Source organism: Sciurus vulgaris (genome assembly GCF_902686455.1).
Source record: "Sciurus vulgaris genome assembly, chromosome: 8".
NCBI lineage: Eukaryota > Metazoa > Chordata > Mammalia > Rodentia > Sciuridae > Sciurus > Sciurus vulgaris.
This window is the reverse complement of record NC_136468.1, coordinates 58,796,812-58,815,573: the sequence shown is the minus strand read 5'-3', so window position 1 is coordinate 58,815,573 and position 18,762 is coordinate 58,796,812.

Below are 18,762 nucleotides of genomic sequence, written 5' to 3'. Positions count from 1 at the left end.
AACCTTATGGGAAAGTTGGGAATGTATTCTGACACTTATTCAGAGACACATGCAATAAAATATAAAATTTAGTTTGCTAAACTCCAGACAGATTGTGATAGAGATGAAATATTAAAATAGGAAGGACACATGGATACAAGCTACTTGACTTCTCAGGGATATTCGTTTAGGATTATTTTAGGAAACCTGGAAAGTTAAAATTACTGTTTACTCTAACAGTAAACAGCCCTCACGTTCATGTGTGCTCTCATGAGAAGTCTCATTTACTTATGTGATTTTTACTACTATCCATAACTGATGATTCCAAAACTGTTCCCCTTCTCTGAGCTCCAGACCAGGCCATTTCTTTGGTGCCCTAAACTGAACTTCTTTCCTCCATATCGGTATCTTGCCAAATGTCCTGCCTCTCACCAGTATTCAGTTTTCTGCCCTCCTTGAAGGTAGCAAAGTCATCCTCACAGTCACTTAAGCACAAATCTTTGAAATAAATCAATGGGGAAAAAGTGAAAACTATAGAATTTAAAAAAATGATTATTTTGGCAGATAAAAAGGGTATATTGTGTTATCTGCAAGGGATTCAAAACCCATGGACAGAGCAGATATTAATATATTAGTGCACTGTCATCCCTACAGAAATTCTGGTCTTGAAAGTCTGACTTCAAATACGAATTCTGAGTTTGCTTCCCCAGAGCAAGGGCCAATGGACACTCACACTCTTTGTCTAGACAAAAATCCTTTAAGCCAGGCTTCCATCTCCAGAGAAGATTTTATACATCCATCAAGAACCAGCTTGGAGAGGCCAGTCCAAAACATTCTTCCATATTATGGAAAAGATACAATTCAGTCTATGATTTTCTTTTCCATGTGGGAAAGTGACCACAAGGTGCATCAAGGGACTTTTAGCGGTCAGAGGAATTGAAGAAAATAGGAGTGAGAGAGAAAGCAAAGGGAATATTCAACAGAATCATCCATGTAGATAAATTCTTCTCTGGGCATTGCTGGAAGTGTGTCAATGACCAAGAGTCAGGCCCAATATTATATATTCCTTGGCATCTCAGAAAAACTGAGAAGGACTTGGATGGCCTAACCACAAGTTCCCTTTGCCACTCAGTCCCTTACTCTTCAAAAACTCTGGCTGTTGGCTAACCAAACAGTCCTCCTTTCCATGAGGACCAGGCTCAGCTCCTGCTTATTTCTGAGTAGCAAGCTTTGGTTTCCCTACCAGATCTTCGAATTATTCAAATAAGCCAATTTCATTCTGTGGAACATGGCACCTTACCTCATTGATACTATAAAACACGCCTGCCACAGTCTCTGGCAAAGCTGCCGTGTGACCCTCGGTGGTGTGTGGTATCTGCTTTCTTCAGGATGTGAACTCGTAGGACTCATAAGTGCTGTCAAACTCATCGTCTTTCCAGTGGTGTGTGTTGTGTTCAGTTCTCACCATGCCCTAGGATGGAAGTCACTCAATCACAGAAGGAAGAGGAGGAGGAAATTGAAATGGAGTTGTGTACTAGGTTTGTGGGCAGATCCCATGGGAATAAGGATTTTTGCTGTTCCCATTTAGGGCTTAGGAAAGATTCCTGCACTGAAGAGGAACAAAGTGCATCAGAATGAACTTGATGACAGAGTGTGCTGAGATAGTGAATCCCAGGTGATATGCAGGGAAACCGAAGTGCCCCTGCCCTTCTCACCCACACCTCTCTGTCCCAGTCTGGCAGCTTTGGCTGAAGTGTGCCACACAGATATGATCTGCAAAGTGTGCCACAACATGAAAATTTTGGGTGATGCCAATTGGAGAGTGGAGTATTTTTGAATGTTAGTAATTATTTGTCAATATTATAAAGTTGTGGGTTATTATTTTTATCTCCAAGCTGCTTCTTTCTTGGACTTCTGTAAACCAAAAACTTGAGTTTTCTCCTACTTTTTTGCTCTTGTTTCTTGAACTTTCTTCTTATAATTAGTCCTTATACAGAAGGGCCCAACATGGCTCTGTTCTGGTTTTTTTTTTTTTTTTTTTTTTTTTTTTTTTTTTTTTTTTCATTCTTGAAGATCTTGTTCACTTTAGTGGCTTCAGTTACCATTTCAGACAATTTTTTGCTAATATCTCTCTGGTCCAGATCTTTCTTCAACTACAGACTATACATTCCAATGCCCTCAAAGCATATTTAGTTAGTTGGTTCAAGATACTTCAAACTCATGTTTATTGTACCTGGTATTCTTGGACTACCTTCTTATGAGTTCATCTTTTCAGCTTCTCAATTGCCACATACTTAATTTCTTCTTTGTACCATTATTAGCACAGTCATTGCCCAAGGCACAAAAATCTTTAAGTCACATATTAGTCACATCTCCCTGAATCCACTTCTGCCCTATGCAGTCCATTCAGTTCTCACATTGTGTTCAGAATTTTTGATTAAATATGTATATCTGTTCACATTATTTCCCTGCATCTAACCAGCTGGATCCTTAGCAAAAATTACAATGCCTTCCATTTGTTCATTTCTGCTTTTATCTCTCTTACATATTTCACGGTATCAGCTTTCTTCTTTTTGCTCTAGCCATGCAAATTTCTTTTAATTTGTTGAGCACAGTAATTTTCTCCACTTTGGATACAATTTTCCCTCTTCACCTTCATCGTGAACAACTCTCATCAGGACTCCGAATAATTGTCAGTGTGTAGGAAAGTCAGACTAAGATAGGGTGCTTGGTTAAATGTTACCAAAGTAACTGTGCTCCCTTGAGTGGCATTTATTTTATTTGGTAGTATCTTTTTTAAGACTGGATTCCCCTCCTCCCGTGTCAAATTATAAAAAATCATATGTCTGTTTTTTCACCATTTTGCCCATAGTAAGTTTTCAGTATTTACTATTTCTTGAATTAATAATCAAAAGACTATATTCCCTCCAAATAGAAGGGAAATAAAAGGATCAGTGTTGCAGCTTTAGGAGTTGAATTAGGAGAAAAAATTATCATGGAGCCCCTGATGACAAAATCAGGAAACAATTTGCACAGCCATATTGAGATGCACTTCTCTGCCCTTTCCAGTAAATGCAAATATTTTGTCATGTTTTCCCTTGCAATTTCCATTTTTTTCTAATGTGATCATTGGTCACAATAATCACTGTTGGAGTATAGGAAAGTTATTTATTTATGGGTTTATTTATTGATTGATTTATTTATGATTTATTTATTTATTTAATTATGATTTATTTATTGATTTATCTTGTATCCTGCTACTTTGCTAAAGTCATTTATAAGCTCTGGAAGTCTTCTGGTGGAGTTTTTTTTTTTTTTTTGAGGGGGGGGTGGTGGTTCTTCTGGATATATGACCATATCATCAGCAAACAGAGATAGTTTGACTTCTTCTTTTCATAGTTGTATCCATTTGATTTCCTTTTCTAGTCTGATTGCTCTGGCTAATAATGTTTTGAGAACTATATTGAATTAGAATGGTGATAGTAGACAGCCCTGTCTCATTCCTGATTTTACAGGAAATGGTTTTAGTTTTTCTCCATTTAGTATAAAGTTGGCTTTGGGTTTGACATAAATAGTCTTTAGGATGTTCAGGTAAATTTCTCAAATTCCTAGTTTTTTCAGTGCTTTTAACATGAACGGATGTTGGATTTCATCAAAGGACTTTTCTGTACCTATTGAGATGATCGTGTGAAAAGAAATCAGGAAAACTACCCCACTTACAATAACCTCAAAAAATTAAATGCTTGGAAATTAATCTAAGCAAGGAGGTGAAAGACCTCTACAATGAAAACTATAAAATAGCTGAGAAAGAAATTGAATAAGACCTTAGAAGATGGAAAGACATCCCATATTCTTGGATAGGCAGAATCAATCTTGTCAAAAGGGCCACACTACCAAATGCAATATACAGATTAATGCAATCCCCATCATAATATCAATGACATTTTTCAAAGAACTAGAAAAAAACAGTTTTTAAATTCATTTGAAAGAATAAGAATAGCCAAGAATAGCCAAGGCAATACTAAGCAAGGAAAGCAAAGCAAGAGGCATCACAATACCTCATCAGAAATTATAGTACAGAGCTGTAGTAACAAAAACAACATGTATTGGCATCAAAATAGACATGAAGACCAGTGGAACAGAATGGAAGACACATAGACAGATCCACATACCTATACCTGTTTGATATTTGACAAAGTTGCCAAAAATATACCTTGGAGAAAAGACAGTCTTTTTAAAATTGTTTGTTCTGTTTAGTTATACATGACAGCAGAATGCGTTTTGATTCATTGTACACAAATGGATAGATTAATGGATAAAAAAAACTGTGGTATATATACATACGGAATATTACTCAGTTATAAAGGAGAATAAAATTATGGCATTTGCAGGTAAATGGATGGAGCTGGAGAGTATCATCCTAAGTGAGATAAGCCAATCCCAAAAAACTAAAGGTTAAATGTTTTCTATGATAGGTGGATGCTGATTCACAATGTGGAGGGTAAGGGAAGAATGGATGAACTTTGAATTGTGCAGAGGGAAATGAAGAGGGGAGGGGGGCAGGGGATGTGAAAGATGGTGAAGTGAGACAGACATCATTACCCTATGTGCATGTATGATTGCACAAATGATGTGACTCTACATTGTGCACAACCAGAGAAATGAAAAGATAGCCTTTTAAATAAATGTTGCTGGAAAAACTGGATAGCTATATAAAGAAAAAAGGAATTAGAACTCTCTCTTACCCTGCACAACACTCAAATTGATCAAAGACTTAGGAATTAGATTAGAAACTTTATAACTGCTAGAAGAAAACATAGTGTCAACACTCCATCATGTAGGTTTTGGCACTGACTTCCTTAACAAGACCCTCAAAGTTCAAGAATAAAACTCAGATAACAAACTAAAAAACTTCTACACAGTAAAAGAAACAAGAGCATGAAGAGAGAGCCTACAGAATGAGAGAAAAGCTTGGCCAACTACTCCTCTGATAGGAGATTAATATCCAGAATATACAAGGAACTCAAAAAACTTAAAACCAAAAAACAAACAACAAAAACAAAAAGCAAAAATACCCCCAAAGCAACCAAATAACCCAGTCAATAAATGGGTAAAAGAACAAAACAGAAACTTCTCAAAAGAGGAAACACAAATGGCCAACAAATATATGTAAAAATGTTCAATATCTTTAGCAATTCAAGAAATTCAAATCAAAACTACATTGAGATTTCATCTTACTCCAGGCAGAATGGTAATGATCAAAAATAGAAACAATAAATTCTGGTGAGGTTGTGGGGGGAAAAGGTACTCTTATGTATTGTTGGTGGAACTGCAGACTAGTACAATCATTCTAGAGAGCAATATGGAGATTCCTCAAAAAAGTAGGAATGGAACCACATTATGACCCAACTATTCGACTCCTTTTTATTTTCCCCAGAGACCTAAAATCAGCACACTATAGCAATACAGCCACTTCAATGTTTATAGTAGCCCAATTCACAGCAGCTAAATTATTGAATCAACCCAGATACCCATCAGTAGATGACTGAATTAACTAATTGTTTACACACAGACACACACAGACACACACACACACACACACACACACACACACACACACAATGGAGTTCTCAGCTATGAAGAAGATTGAAATTACGGCATTTGCCAGTAAATGGATGAAAATGTAGGGTATAATGCTAAGTGAAATTAGCCAAACTCAGAAACTCAAAGGTCAAATGTTTTCTCTTATAGGTGGAAGCTAGTGTAAAATAGAGGAAAGAGGGAGGGAAGGACAGGATAATATAAAGAACCAATCAAATAAAAATTAAAAAACAAACGGAAGGAAGTCTAGTAAAGTAGAGGAAGGAGAATGGAAGAGAAAAGGGAGAATGGGAAGAGGAAGGGGAAAGGAAGGCCGAGGATTGTGAACCAAAATTGATTTCCATGCATGTCTGCGTTTGCCTGGATGAACCCAACTACTATGTATAATTATAAAGCTCTAATAAAAATAAGTAAATAAGCAACACAAGGAAAGGAAGCAAAATATTCCTACTAAAATGTCTCGGAGAGTAAAAAGATTCAGTTCTCTTATTGCTAATCTTTAATATGTTTTTAAAATTAAAAATAAATTTAGTTGTAGATGAAGACAGTACCTTTATTTCATTTATTTTATTTTTTCTGTGGTTCTGAGGATCAAACCCAGTGCCTCACACATGGTAGGCAAGCACTCTACCACTGAGCTACAACCACATTCCCTATTTAATGTATTTTAAAACAGTTCTTGAGAAATGTTTCTAGGTAACAATACTTAATAATAAATATAGTTTTAATCATTCATCAGAATTTTAAATATTATAATTTGTAAAGGTATAAGTTTTCACATTCTTTCAAAAATAAGATCTTTATAAAAATATGTGAGAAAAAATAGGTCAAGAAATTTATTCCATAGCAATGTTTTCACAATCCTGGATATATAATTTTCCAGAAAACCAATGGAAATGAAATATTTGCATTTTGTAATTTAAGCATAAGGGAAAAAATCCATTAAGCACAATATAAACTCTCACATACACAAACACACCACACCAAGACTCCCCTTCTTTAAAATAGAAATGTAATTCCTTATCATTTACAAAATTCTTAAATTTAAATATTTACTTAAATCTTATTAAAATTTTTGCATTTAATGGAAAGTTGAATAATTGTATCTTTACATTTATTTGTAAAACAAAAAAGTAAACTCACTGGCTTTCTCATCAAGAACTATTAACATTAACTTTTTTTGAGTAAACTGAAAACAAAATGATTGGATATCCTATACTATAGTCATACAATACTCCTTTTGTTCATGTAAGTGTTTTTAAGTCTCTGCAAAACATTGTGTGTACACATAAGGGCATTATGAAAGGAAGAAAAAATTTTGAAAAAATTCCATTGTATATCTACGTGCATTCCATGTTAAACAGTCATGGTTAGTACAGTGTGTGTGTTTTAAAACAGGTGGGCACTTTTATAAAAGTGTTGACCTTTGAAATTATTAGATGGAGAGTTATTTTCACTACAAGCTGACTTTGGTAATACTGTTATGAACTTTGGTTTTTTTCTTATATGAGAGTTATTTTAGTTCCTAACTTTGATTATTTCTTATATCAGAGTTATTTTTGTGCCTAATTCTTTCCAAGCAGGGAATTTATTGTACTCATTTTCATACTCCCATACATAGAATACTCTTCTTGGCACAGAGCAGCTTCTCTAAAAATATTTGTATTGATGTGGTTTAAGGACAGCAAATTTGAAATTGTGGTCCTCCTAATTTTCTGTTTCTTACATTGTAAAAGAAGTGAAGACTCTCACATCTATAACTTTAATCAAGGGGCTAAGCAACTGATTGTTAAGGGAGAATGCCTGCTTGGCAGAATGGTGATTTGGTCTAGCTGAGGACAGAAGCAAGTATTTGGGGAATTTTATTTATCTTCTGTTTAACAGAGAGACATATGTAAAAGGTTACTCACTTTTAGATGGCATGTAAGGTACAGCACTATTCTCTTTGGGTGACTAATATTAAAATGTAATATAAACTGTCATTTTATAAATTGAATTGACAAATTAGACTTGTACAAAGATTTTATATGGATTATTTTAGTATTAGTTGAAACAACAGTTTTAGTAGACAACACATTTGTATTTGAAGAACTTTTATTGATAAGTGATTTTTATTAATTTTACAAATATCTTAACTTGTTATTTATGTATTTATTTTTTATTTATTTATTTATTTGTTTGTTTTTTGCTGTGCTGGGGATTGAACCCAGGGCCTTGTGCCTGCCAGGCAAACACTCTACCAGCTTAGCTACATCTCCAGCACCTTAGCTTGTTATTTTTTTAAAAATTCCATTTTAAAAAAATTTAAAACTCACATTGTTATCTTTTAGAAAAAATAATGCTTTGGGCCTTTTGTATCTAGTGCATTTAAAAACTTATTCTTGCTAATCTTTAGCTTCTAATTTTTAAAATAAATTCCATATATTAATAAATGGCATGAAAAACATCAAAATTTTAGATGGATGAAACAAAATTTTAGGATACTAAATTCCTTATATATTTAGTTGTGGCAACAAACATAAAGTATCATTGCTAGGCATAAAAAAATGTCATTAAAGCCCCCTTCTGTACAGGACAGAATGATTCATGACTCTCATATGAAAATGCTTCTAAAAATAGTAATTCACTTTGGAAAGAGGGACAATAAAGAAAAAAATAAGACAGTGTTTCCCCATCAATTTTGACGTTTTTCACCCCTTTTTAAGAAGTAGCTCTAAAATAGTGAGTTTAAGAGCAAGCAATTTAAGAAGGAAAAGGCATTTCGGTTGAAACATTGGAATCTCCTTCAAAAGTTTTCTTATTTTAATTCTTTTTCCTTATTTGGTGAGCCTCAGATTTAACTATTAGAGAAAAAAACTTACATAGATGGGAAAGGAGTAACAAGAGATTATGACTAAATTCCTTTGAAAGCTGGGAGAACCTCACTCTTTTAAAGTAGCAGTGTTGTCTGATTTTTACATAGTATTTTCTGCTGGTTCTGAGCTAGTCCTTCCTTTCTTTTTCTTTCTTTTTTTTTTTTTTCTTTTTGCTTTTCTTTCCTCCTCCCTATTTTCTCTTCCCCTTTGTTTCAAGCTCAAGAACAGTTTAGCATATGCCAATTTCAACTCCCCAGCCTGGCTACTAATGATGATATTGTCAACTGCAATTGTCCCACCAACCACGCTGTAGACTGTGAGAACATCATCTCAGAACTGCAGGCGCCATATTCTTCTACTCCTAAAAAGACTGGAGATTGCTACCACCATCTTATACCATGAGTTTTATCCAGTGACTTAGGTGAAAAAACTCTTTTAGGTTGATCTCATTCTCACAGATGCTTAGTCTCCATTGGGAAAAAAAAGAAGATTGGATCACAGGAACTCTGAGTAGGAGATAAAATTCTGCAACCCATACCCTCCACGGCTCTTTGTTCAGAGAAATCTTCCTGTAAAACATCAAAGGAGCCTCACATTCCTTTTTTCAAACTGAATTCTAGCATATCCCAAGATCACTCTTTTGAGGAATTCTGTGGTGTCTGACACCTGTGATTGTGTGTCTGTCAAGTTGGTTCCCTAACTAGCACAGATATTTTTTTCTGCTTGTCTTGGAAGTAGAAAATTTCAGATCTGTGTAAGCAAATGTGAAATTTATTAGACCAATAGAAATCCAATTGATGGAAAATCCCAAATGAATATCTGAACTGAGAATGATTGTGGGCAGGGGTAAAGGTTGACTCAGGATTTTTCTTCCATTAGTTTTATGTTCCAGTGCAGATTAGCAGATTGGGATAAACAAACAGACAAACTGTAGGGTAAAGGGAATAATGAAAGAAGTTAATCTGCACCATCTATATACTGAAGACAATTTTTTCTTTTTTTACTGTCATCTGGCTAAGTTTCTAACTTTATTTCCTGAATCAGGAAGTACTACTCTCTGAATGAGTTAATATAAATATATTTATTCACATAATCTTCTGGTTTTTGTAAAGTCCTCATCAGAAAACACTTGTTAATGCATTTTTACCTACAGATACCTGGGCATAGAACTTAATTGAAAATAATAATCATGATTTCTATGTACTTAATGTCTGAAGAGATAAAAAGACCATTTCCAGTGTCTTACACTAAATTACTATATTAAACAAACACATGCCAATGCATACATTATTTTTCTGTAAATATTATCAAGTTCTGTGTTTATGACTTTTTATGAAAAGAAATAAAACATCACATTAATGGTAGTAATTGTTGCCTCTATTACCAAACAACATTATTTGTAATTTCTTACTCACTTTCCTGGAATACCAGATACTGGTTTGTAGAACATCTTTTTTTTATTAAGAAGAAAAAATTAAATATTTGCAGCAGCATCCTTTCATTTATGTAAAGATAATATTATGTGAAGGTGAGGGGATCCAGGTATGGAGAAGCTAAGATGTAACTGAGTTGTTTCATGTAAGACATGGGTCAATATAGATACGATGGGTATGAGGTGATTATGGGGGTGTGTGCTTGATGAAGACAAGGAAAAGGGTGATAGGACAAACAGAGGAAAGCTGTCAAAGGAGACCCAGAAAGAGATGGAAAAGGCATTATTTGTGGCAGATGAAATGATGTATATGTGTGGTGTTAAATAACCATTTGGTAATGAATATTTATATAGCACTAACTATGTGATTGGACCCTGTCCAATCATTTTACATATAGTCAATAGTCATAGGTTAAAATAGATGTATGAATAAGATAAATTATTTCCATTATGAAGATGACAAAACTGAGAATGAAAAGGTTAGATAATTTGCCCAGGGTCAGTAAGCAAGTAAATGGCAGGGTCAGGATAACAAACTAGTTTCTGGAGTTAAAGACCCTGACCTGGATGCTACATTGGTTTCTTTTGGGAAAAGAAGAAAACTCCATCCTGCTATCAGGTTCACACATGGTAAACATAGAGTTTATTCTCTCAGTCCAAGCATATCTTGCTGTCAAGTACATAATAATATACATAGGGAAGATTTATTGATGAAGTCTTTGTGCTTCACTTATTTAAGAACATTAGTTCTAGCTAAATAGTAAGCTGTAAACTAAAAAAATAATCTGAGAATTGATTTCTCTAAAACAGCTATACGATTGCTTTTGGTTTCATTTATTCTGTGTCTTTGAAAATCTCATGGTGTTTCTTTAATATGACTGTAACTGAGCACGTACACCTTTTAGACAGTTGACTATAATTTAGACCTAGAACTTGATTATTCTTATTACATTCCTTTTTATTATTAACTTGTAATTAGTCATAAACATACTGGGAACTTTTACTTTTAGTATAGATTAAAGGCTATAATATTTATTTATAATCTGTAGTTTACTAATTTTAGTTCTTATTATGATAAGTAGAAATCTGATATTATTTTTTCTTTTATTAAATAAATCACACACTGTAATTAGCTTACTGAATTTATTCTACAAACGTGTCCTTACATGAACTCCTTGTTTTCCCTGGAGGTAGTAAAAAGAATTAATTACAATCAGTGCCTTATCATCATTGTTCTGACTAATATCAGAATTTCGAGACTAGGCTCAGAGATACTTATTCTGAAAGACTGCTCTTTTATCGAAAAGGGCAGCACGCTATAGAATTTTATAATTTTTAAAGGTTAAGAAACCTGTAGTTATTTTTGCTGTTTTTTTTTTCTTTTATCATTCTCCCTTCATCTCCCCTCTTTTTCATTAACTACCTGGCTAAACACGATTCAGAACATGCTTTAGAAAGTTCATTTATTCTCTTGGGAGACACACTCTTTCAGTGCTAGTCTGAAGGGCAGTGTCAGGGCTGACTAGCACAGGAGGGGAATCTCAGAAGGACATGTCTTATCAGGGGCTGGCTGCTGAATGTAGCCTATGTAATCAGATGGCAGATGTTGTAAGTAAATCATTGAGACATCTACCATCAGCCACCTGTGTATTTTCCAGTTCCCACCGACTAGCCATAAATTAGTAGGAGTGTTGACAAGTCTGTCGACAGCGTCACATGCCTGCAGTGACCAGGCTTTCATCTTTTCTTAGATAAACAAAATAGAGATCAGTCTTTATATGATTAGTAGTTTAAAGGAACTACTTTATTTTTTAACTTGCAAAACAAATGGAATCTGTCTTTATTAACATTTTATAACCAAAAGATCCTATGTTCCATAAGAATTTAAAAATCTCAATCTTATTCAAATAGATTGTTAAGTAACTTAATAAGGTCCAGCATATGAAATATTTCTAAAAAAGTCAGATTATTCACCAAACTAAATGCATGTGACACAGGAAAAAAATAATACATATTCACAAATGTTAAGCTCTATTTATTAAAAAAAAAAAGAATATAAGATCTGCTAATAAATTAAAGTGACTCATTCCAGGGTGTTGATGTTGTTACCTAATTTTTACTCAACACTCTAAGGGTTTCCAGACCCTTCATTTTCATTATGCAACAGGAAAAAGGAAAAGGCATTCCTCTGCCTTCTTCTATTAGGAGTTTGTTTTCAGTTTTTATAGCTCAAGACACACCTATACTGCTACTCATATAAGTAAGTGTAATATATTACAGTCATAACATACCTCTAATGGTTGGTATTTGGTTCCCAAGGTATTATCTAAATACTAAGCTTCAGAATTCGTGTACCAGGAGTTGCTGCTGCTCCTTCACTCCCTCTCTCCTGGTCCTTTTCTGATAGCGCCTAGACTTGATCTAGTGGGATTAGTCTCAAAGGTCCAATAATGACATTAAATTATAGGCCCAGGGGCAGAAAACTATTTCAGCCATCAAATTTGCTCAAGATTGGCCTTGCTTCTGTTTAGTGTTATACTACTCTTGAAGGTTTCCCTACCAGTGAGCAATTCCCCTGAGCCAGGAAAATAGGTCTGTTCTTTGGTTAACAAAATTCTTCCAATGTTATGTTGTAGTTCTAGTTTGTGTGCTGTGATTTGCTTGGCATTGACCTTCCTTTCAACTCCCAATAGAACTTCACTTAAGTCTCTCTCACAGCACTTAACTTACTTTGCTTTTGTGCTACAGTTTTACTTATTTCATTGAATCATTAAATGTTAAGAGCAAAGAGGGAAAAATAGTAAATCTCACCCCACTCTCTAACTTTTTGCATACCCATGCCAGGTCATTAATTAAATGTTTGTGACTTTCACTTAACTCTTGCTTTGGTGTATGTTTATAATCTGGAGAATTTCAGGTTGGATATTCACTATGTTGTTCTAACTGAATAGTTGCCCCCCTGCCCCCGCACGCACACACACACACACACACACACACAATAAGATTACTTGATTCCTTAATTTTGAGATTAATATTTTAAAAAACAGCCTAGTTTACATTCATCCCAAGGTTTGTATCTTGTTTGTTAAAAAGTCAGATTAGTCTTGTTTGTGTCATTCTGGTCCTAGAATGTGCAAATTATATCTTATCATGCAATTCCTATTTTAATGGTTGTTCTTATATTCTTTTCAATAGTTTTGTAATAACTATAGTTATGTGTCATGAGACTAAGGAAGGAAATACTGCCGGGTCCAGGGGGCAACAGAATCTTGATGTCTCACAGGAGATGAGGAATGAGGAACTCCCCATCATAAAAGAGAATAGGTGCAGAATTAACTCCTGAGAGAAGTATCTTGGTTTTGTAGAAAGTTAAGGGGTCTAATTCAGCTCCCATTTACTAAGTATAGTATAGGAATATTAAATATGCCCTTTATCCCATCTGAAAAATCAATAGAGTAAATATACCTCAAAAAAGTTATTGCAGGGATTAAATCAGAAAACATTCATTTAACACATTTACTAAGGTTCTGTCACATGGCAGGCTCTGCTTGGACTATTATCTAAAACATTTCGATTAGTTGTGGATCAAATATATATCCAGTTGGCACAAAGCCAGAGAATAGTGCAGTAAGGTAACCAAAATAGAGGAACCAAGGGTTAAAAAACAGAAAATGTTAATTTTTTTAATGATCCATAAAGAGTATACAGAATAGTAAGTTTCATTGTGGCATATTCATACATGCACAAGACATACCTGAAAATGTTAATCTTATGAAAATGCATTGCTAGCTATCCTTTGCCTAAAATACCTCTCTGGTTGATATATGTTAATTCTGAGAAAACCCATCATAGTAATTGGAGATCTCAGTGATAGAGCTGCATAGGTAGGAATGGATGTCTCAATACTGTTTGTTTGTTTTCGTGGTGCTGGGGATCAAACCCAGGGCATAAAAAATACTAGGCAAGTGCACTACCATTGAGTTATAACTCCAGTCCCTAATTATTGTTGATATTGCAGATGTAGAATGTTGGAAAATGAGTCCAAAAATATCTTTCAAATAAGATTCTCTATGAATATATACATATATCTTTACATTTTTTTCCAACACCAGTGTCCAATCCTCCATATACCAACTGGGTGTCTAATAATTCAATTTGATTTAATTCTGACACAAGCCAGAGTTAGCACAGATTTTATAGGTTAAGGATTCTTTTCATAACACGACTTCAGTTCAAATGCCTGTTGCTAGTTCTGGGTCTCCCATAATTCTCACAACTAGTTATAAACCAGGAGTTCCCATGAACCCTTCTCAGGATCAATAATTTGCTAGAACATCTCACAGAACATAGGAAGATATTGTATTTACTATTACTAGTTTATTATCAAGTGTATAATTCAGGAACAACCAGATAGAATAGATCTGTAGAGCAAGATTTAGGGGGAGATGTGTGGGGCTTCTATGTCCTCTCTGGGCATACCACCTCCCAATATTTTATTACATTCACCAATCCAGGAGCTCTGCAAACTCCATTGATAGAATTGTTATGATTTCATCAGATAGGCATGGTAACTACTAACTCAATCTCTAGTCCCTCCTTCCTCCGTGGATTTTAGGGGATAAGACCAATAGGGGCATGAGGCTGAAAATTTTATGCTTATAACAAAAATTTGGTTTTTCTGGTGAGCAACCCCACACTAAAGGTACTGAGGTGTTGGCCAAGGTTTGTCTCATTAGAACAAAAAAATCTCATCTATTATCCGGAAGATTCCAAAGGATTCAAGAATGCAGTGTCAGGAAACAGGGATAAAGAACAAATGTATATATTTTATTTTGCCATATCTATATACACACTCACATATGCTGTTGTTTATAGGATAAGTCTAATATTACACATGTGAATAAATCTCACCTTGGATTATGAAAAATAATAACACCTAACTGAATTAATCAATGGATAGGCCAAGAACAAGAAATTCTTGACAATATGTCAAATGAATGTGCTTGGTTGTATTTTCTTAAATAACTGAAATTTTTCTAATCCCATCTCTTCTTACAAGGTAACTTTAACTATTCTTCAATGAAGATATAGGTCTCTGTTTCCTCCTATTAATCCCGATGACCCACATGAGGACTTTTTGATTATTTCAAGCAGTAGAGTCTGTGGAAAGGATGTTATATGACTTCTGAGCTTAGGTTATAAGGACACAGCTTCTACCTGATTGGCTCATTTGTTGAAATCATCAACCGTGCTATGAGGAAACCCAAAGAAATTTATGTAGAAAAACTCAGATACACAAGAACTGTCTCCTAGTACATTGCCAACAACAATTAATTTCCAAGTTTTTTTTTTTTCCTTTTTTTCCACAGTCTTTAGAACTTCTGTTTTAGGTCTTAGACATTTCAGAGTACAGCCAAGCCATCTGTGTTGTGCCCTGTCTGAATTCATGATCCACAGGATCAAGAATAATGTTTATCTTATACCACTAAATGTCTTATACCACTAATCGTTTATCTTATATCACTAAGCTTTGGGTGAATTTGTTACCTGATAATAACTGATACCCCAAATTGGTTATAAACAGATGTCATCCAAATTTTTTAAGTAAAGGAACAATTATGTAAATTTAAAAATTACTTTATGTACAAAACAGGATGAATATGAATAATTATTAGTAAATCATTGTTATAACATGTCTTGGGAACTGGGCAAGAGGAGGTGGTCAACATATACAGTATTATTTTCATGCATTCATTCACTCAATCAATGTTCATTATTTAATTCAATTTACATATACATGCACATACATGCACACAGATACACATATATTTGCACACACATATCTGTATGCATGACACTAGGCACCAAGAATATAGAGAATGAAACAAACAAAAATCTTTTCTCACAGAGATCGTGCACTTTATAATAAATGAACATGTAAGATGAAAGTTCTAAGGAGAAAAATAAAATGAGAGGAAAACAAAAATTGCAAGGAGAGGAGAAAGTGGTAGTGTTGTGACTTTACATACCGCAACTAAGGGCAACCTTCATGAGTAGGCAAATTTAAAGAAGAGGGAATGAAGGGAGTACAATGGGTGCTACGTGTAGGTGAGGAGAGGAGCTGTTGCATGGGGAAAGCGAAGGAAAAGAAATTAGTGAGTGGGTGTGGAGAGCAGTGACTGAGATTGGGGGTCTCTGATGACCGCATGACTGTGGCAAGTCTGGTGCCTGGGAATGTTTCTGTACGAGGGCGCAGGATGCTTAGCTGCTGTGGCAATGCCCTGCATTAATAGGCTCTGTGCAAGAGTTCTATCAGCTCTGACCTTGATATCAGGCGCAGTTTTCCGGAAGGAAGGAATTCTTATGCTAGACAACTACAATGTTTCACCAGCTGCACATCTCAGGTTCCTGCCCATCTTAACAATGAACTTTCTTTCTTTTTTTAAAAATTATTTATTTTTTTACAGACTGCATTTTGATTCATCATACACAAATGGGGTACATTATTTCATTTCTATGGCTGTACACAATGTAGATTCATACCATTTGTGAAATCATACGTGTATATAGGGTAATGATATCTGTTTCATTCCATGATTTTTCACGCCCTCCCTCCCTCTCATTTCCTTCTACATAATCTAGAGTCCCTCTATTCTTCTCTCACTCCCCACCCCCCAACCCCATTATATATCATCATCCACTTATTAGGGAAAACATTTGGCCTTTGGTTCTTTGGGATTGGCTTATTTCCATTATATATCATCATCCACTTATTAGGGAAAACATTTGGCCTTTGGTTCTTTGGGATTGGCTTATTTCACTTAGCATGATATTCTCCATTCCATTCATTTATTTGCAAATGCCATAATATTATTCTTCTTTATGACTGAATAATATTCCATTATATATATATAATGTGATATATATATATATATATATATATATATATATATATATATATATCACAGTTTCTTTATCCATTCATCTGTTGAAGGGCATCTAGGTTGGTTCCACAATCTAGCTATTGTGAATTGAGCTGCTATAAACGTTGATGTGGCTGAGTTACTAATTTTAAGTACTTTGGGTATAAACCAAGGATGGGATAACTGGGTCAAAAGGTGGGTTCATTCCAAGTTTTCTGAGGATTCTCCACACTGCTTTCCAGAGTGGTTACACCAATTTGCAACTCTACCAGCAATGTAAAAGTGCATTTTCCCCCACATCCATGCCATCATCTATTATTGTTTGTGTTCTTGATAATAGCCATTCTAATTAAAGTAAGACGAAACCTTAGAGTTGTTTTAATTTGCATTTCTCTAATTACTAGTGATGTGAACACTTTTCCATACATTTATTAATTGCCTGTATGTCTTCTTCTGTAAAGTGTCTGTCCAGTTCATTGACCCATTTATTGATTGAGTTCTTTGTATTTTTGGTGTAAAGTTTTGTAAGTCCTTTATAAATTTTGGAGAAAAGTGCTCTATCTGAAGTGTGTGTGGAAAAGATTTTCTTCTACTCTGTAGGCTCTCTTTTCACATTCTTGATTGTATTCTTTGTTGAGAAAAAGTTTTTTTAGTTTGAGTCCATCCCATTTATTGATTCTTGCTTTAATTTCATGTGCTTTGGGAGACTTGTTAAGGAAGTCTGATCCTAAACCAACAATGAAGATTCAGCCTACTTTGTCTTCTATTTGGTGCAGGGTCTCTAGTCCAATTCCCAAGTCCTTCATTCATTTTGAATTGAGTTTTGTGCAGGGTGAGGAATAGAGGTTTAATTTCATTTTTCTGCATATGAATTTCCAGTTTTGCCAGCACCATTTGTTGAACAGGCTATCTTTTCTCCATTGTATGTTTTTGGCACCTTTGTCCAGTATGAGATGACTATTTATGTGGGTTCCTTTCTGTGTCTTCTATTCTATACCATTGGTCTGCCAGTCTATTTTGGTGCCAATACCATGCTATTTTTGTTACTATTGCTCTGTAGTGTAGTTTAAGGTCTGGTATTGTGATACTTCCTGCTTTACTTTTCCTGCTCAGGATTGTTTGGCTATTTGAGGTCTCTTATTCTTCCAGGCGAAGTTCATGATTGCTTTCTCTATTTCTATGAGAAATGTTATTGGGATTTTCATCGGAATTGTATTGACTCTGTATAGCACCTTTGGTAGAATGACCATTTTGACAATATAATTTTGCCTATTCAAGACATGGGAGATCTTTCCATTGTCTAAGATTTTAATTTCTTTTTTTTTAGTGTTCTGTAGCTGTCATTGTAGAGGTCTTTCACCTCTTTTGTTAGACTTATTCCCAAGTATTTTATTTATTTATTTTTTTTGAGGCTATTGTGAATGGAGTGGTTTTCCTAATTTCTGTTTCAGAGGATTCATCACTTATGAATAGAAATGCATTAGATTTACACATATTGATTTTATATCCTCCTACTTTGCTGAATTCATTTGTTAGTTCCAGAAGTTTTCTAGTGGAGTTTTTCAATCCTCTAAATATAGAATCATGTCATCAGCAAATAGCGACAGCTTGAGTTCTTCTTTTCCTATTTGTATCTTTTTAATTTCTTTGGTCTGTCTAATTGCTCTGGCTAGTGTTTCAAGGACAATGTTGAATAGAAGTGGTAAAAGAGGGAATCCCTGTCTTGTTCCAGTTTTTAGAGGGAATACTTCCAGTTTTTCTCCATTAAGAATGATGTAGGCTGTGGGCTTAGCATAGATAGCCTTCACAATGTTGAGGTATTTTCCTAATATTCCTATTTTTTCTAGTGTTTTAAGCATGAAAGGGTGTTGTATTTTATCAAATGCTTTCTCAGCATCTATTGAAATAATTGTGTAATTCTTAAATTTAAGTCTATTGATGCAATGAATTACATTTATTGATGTCTGGATGT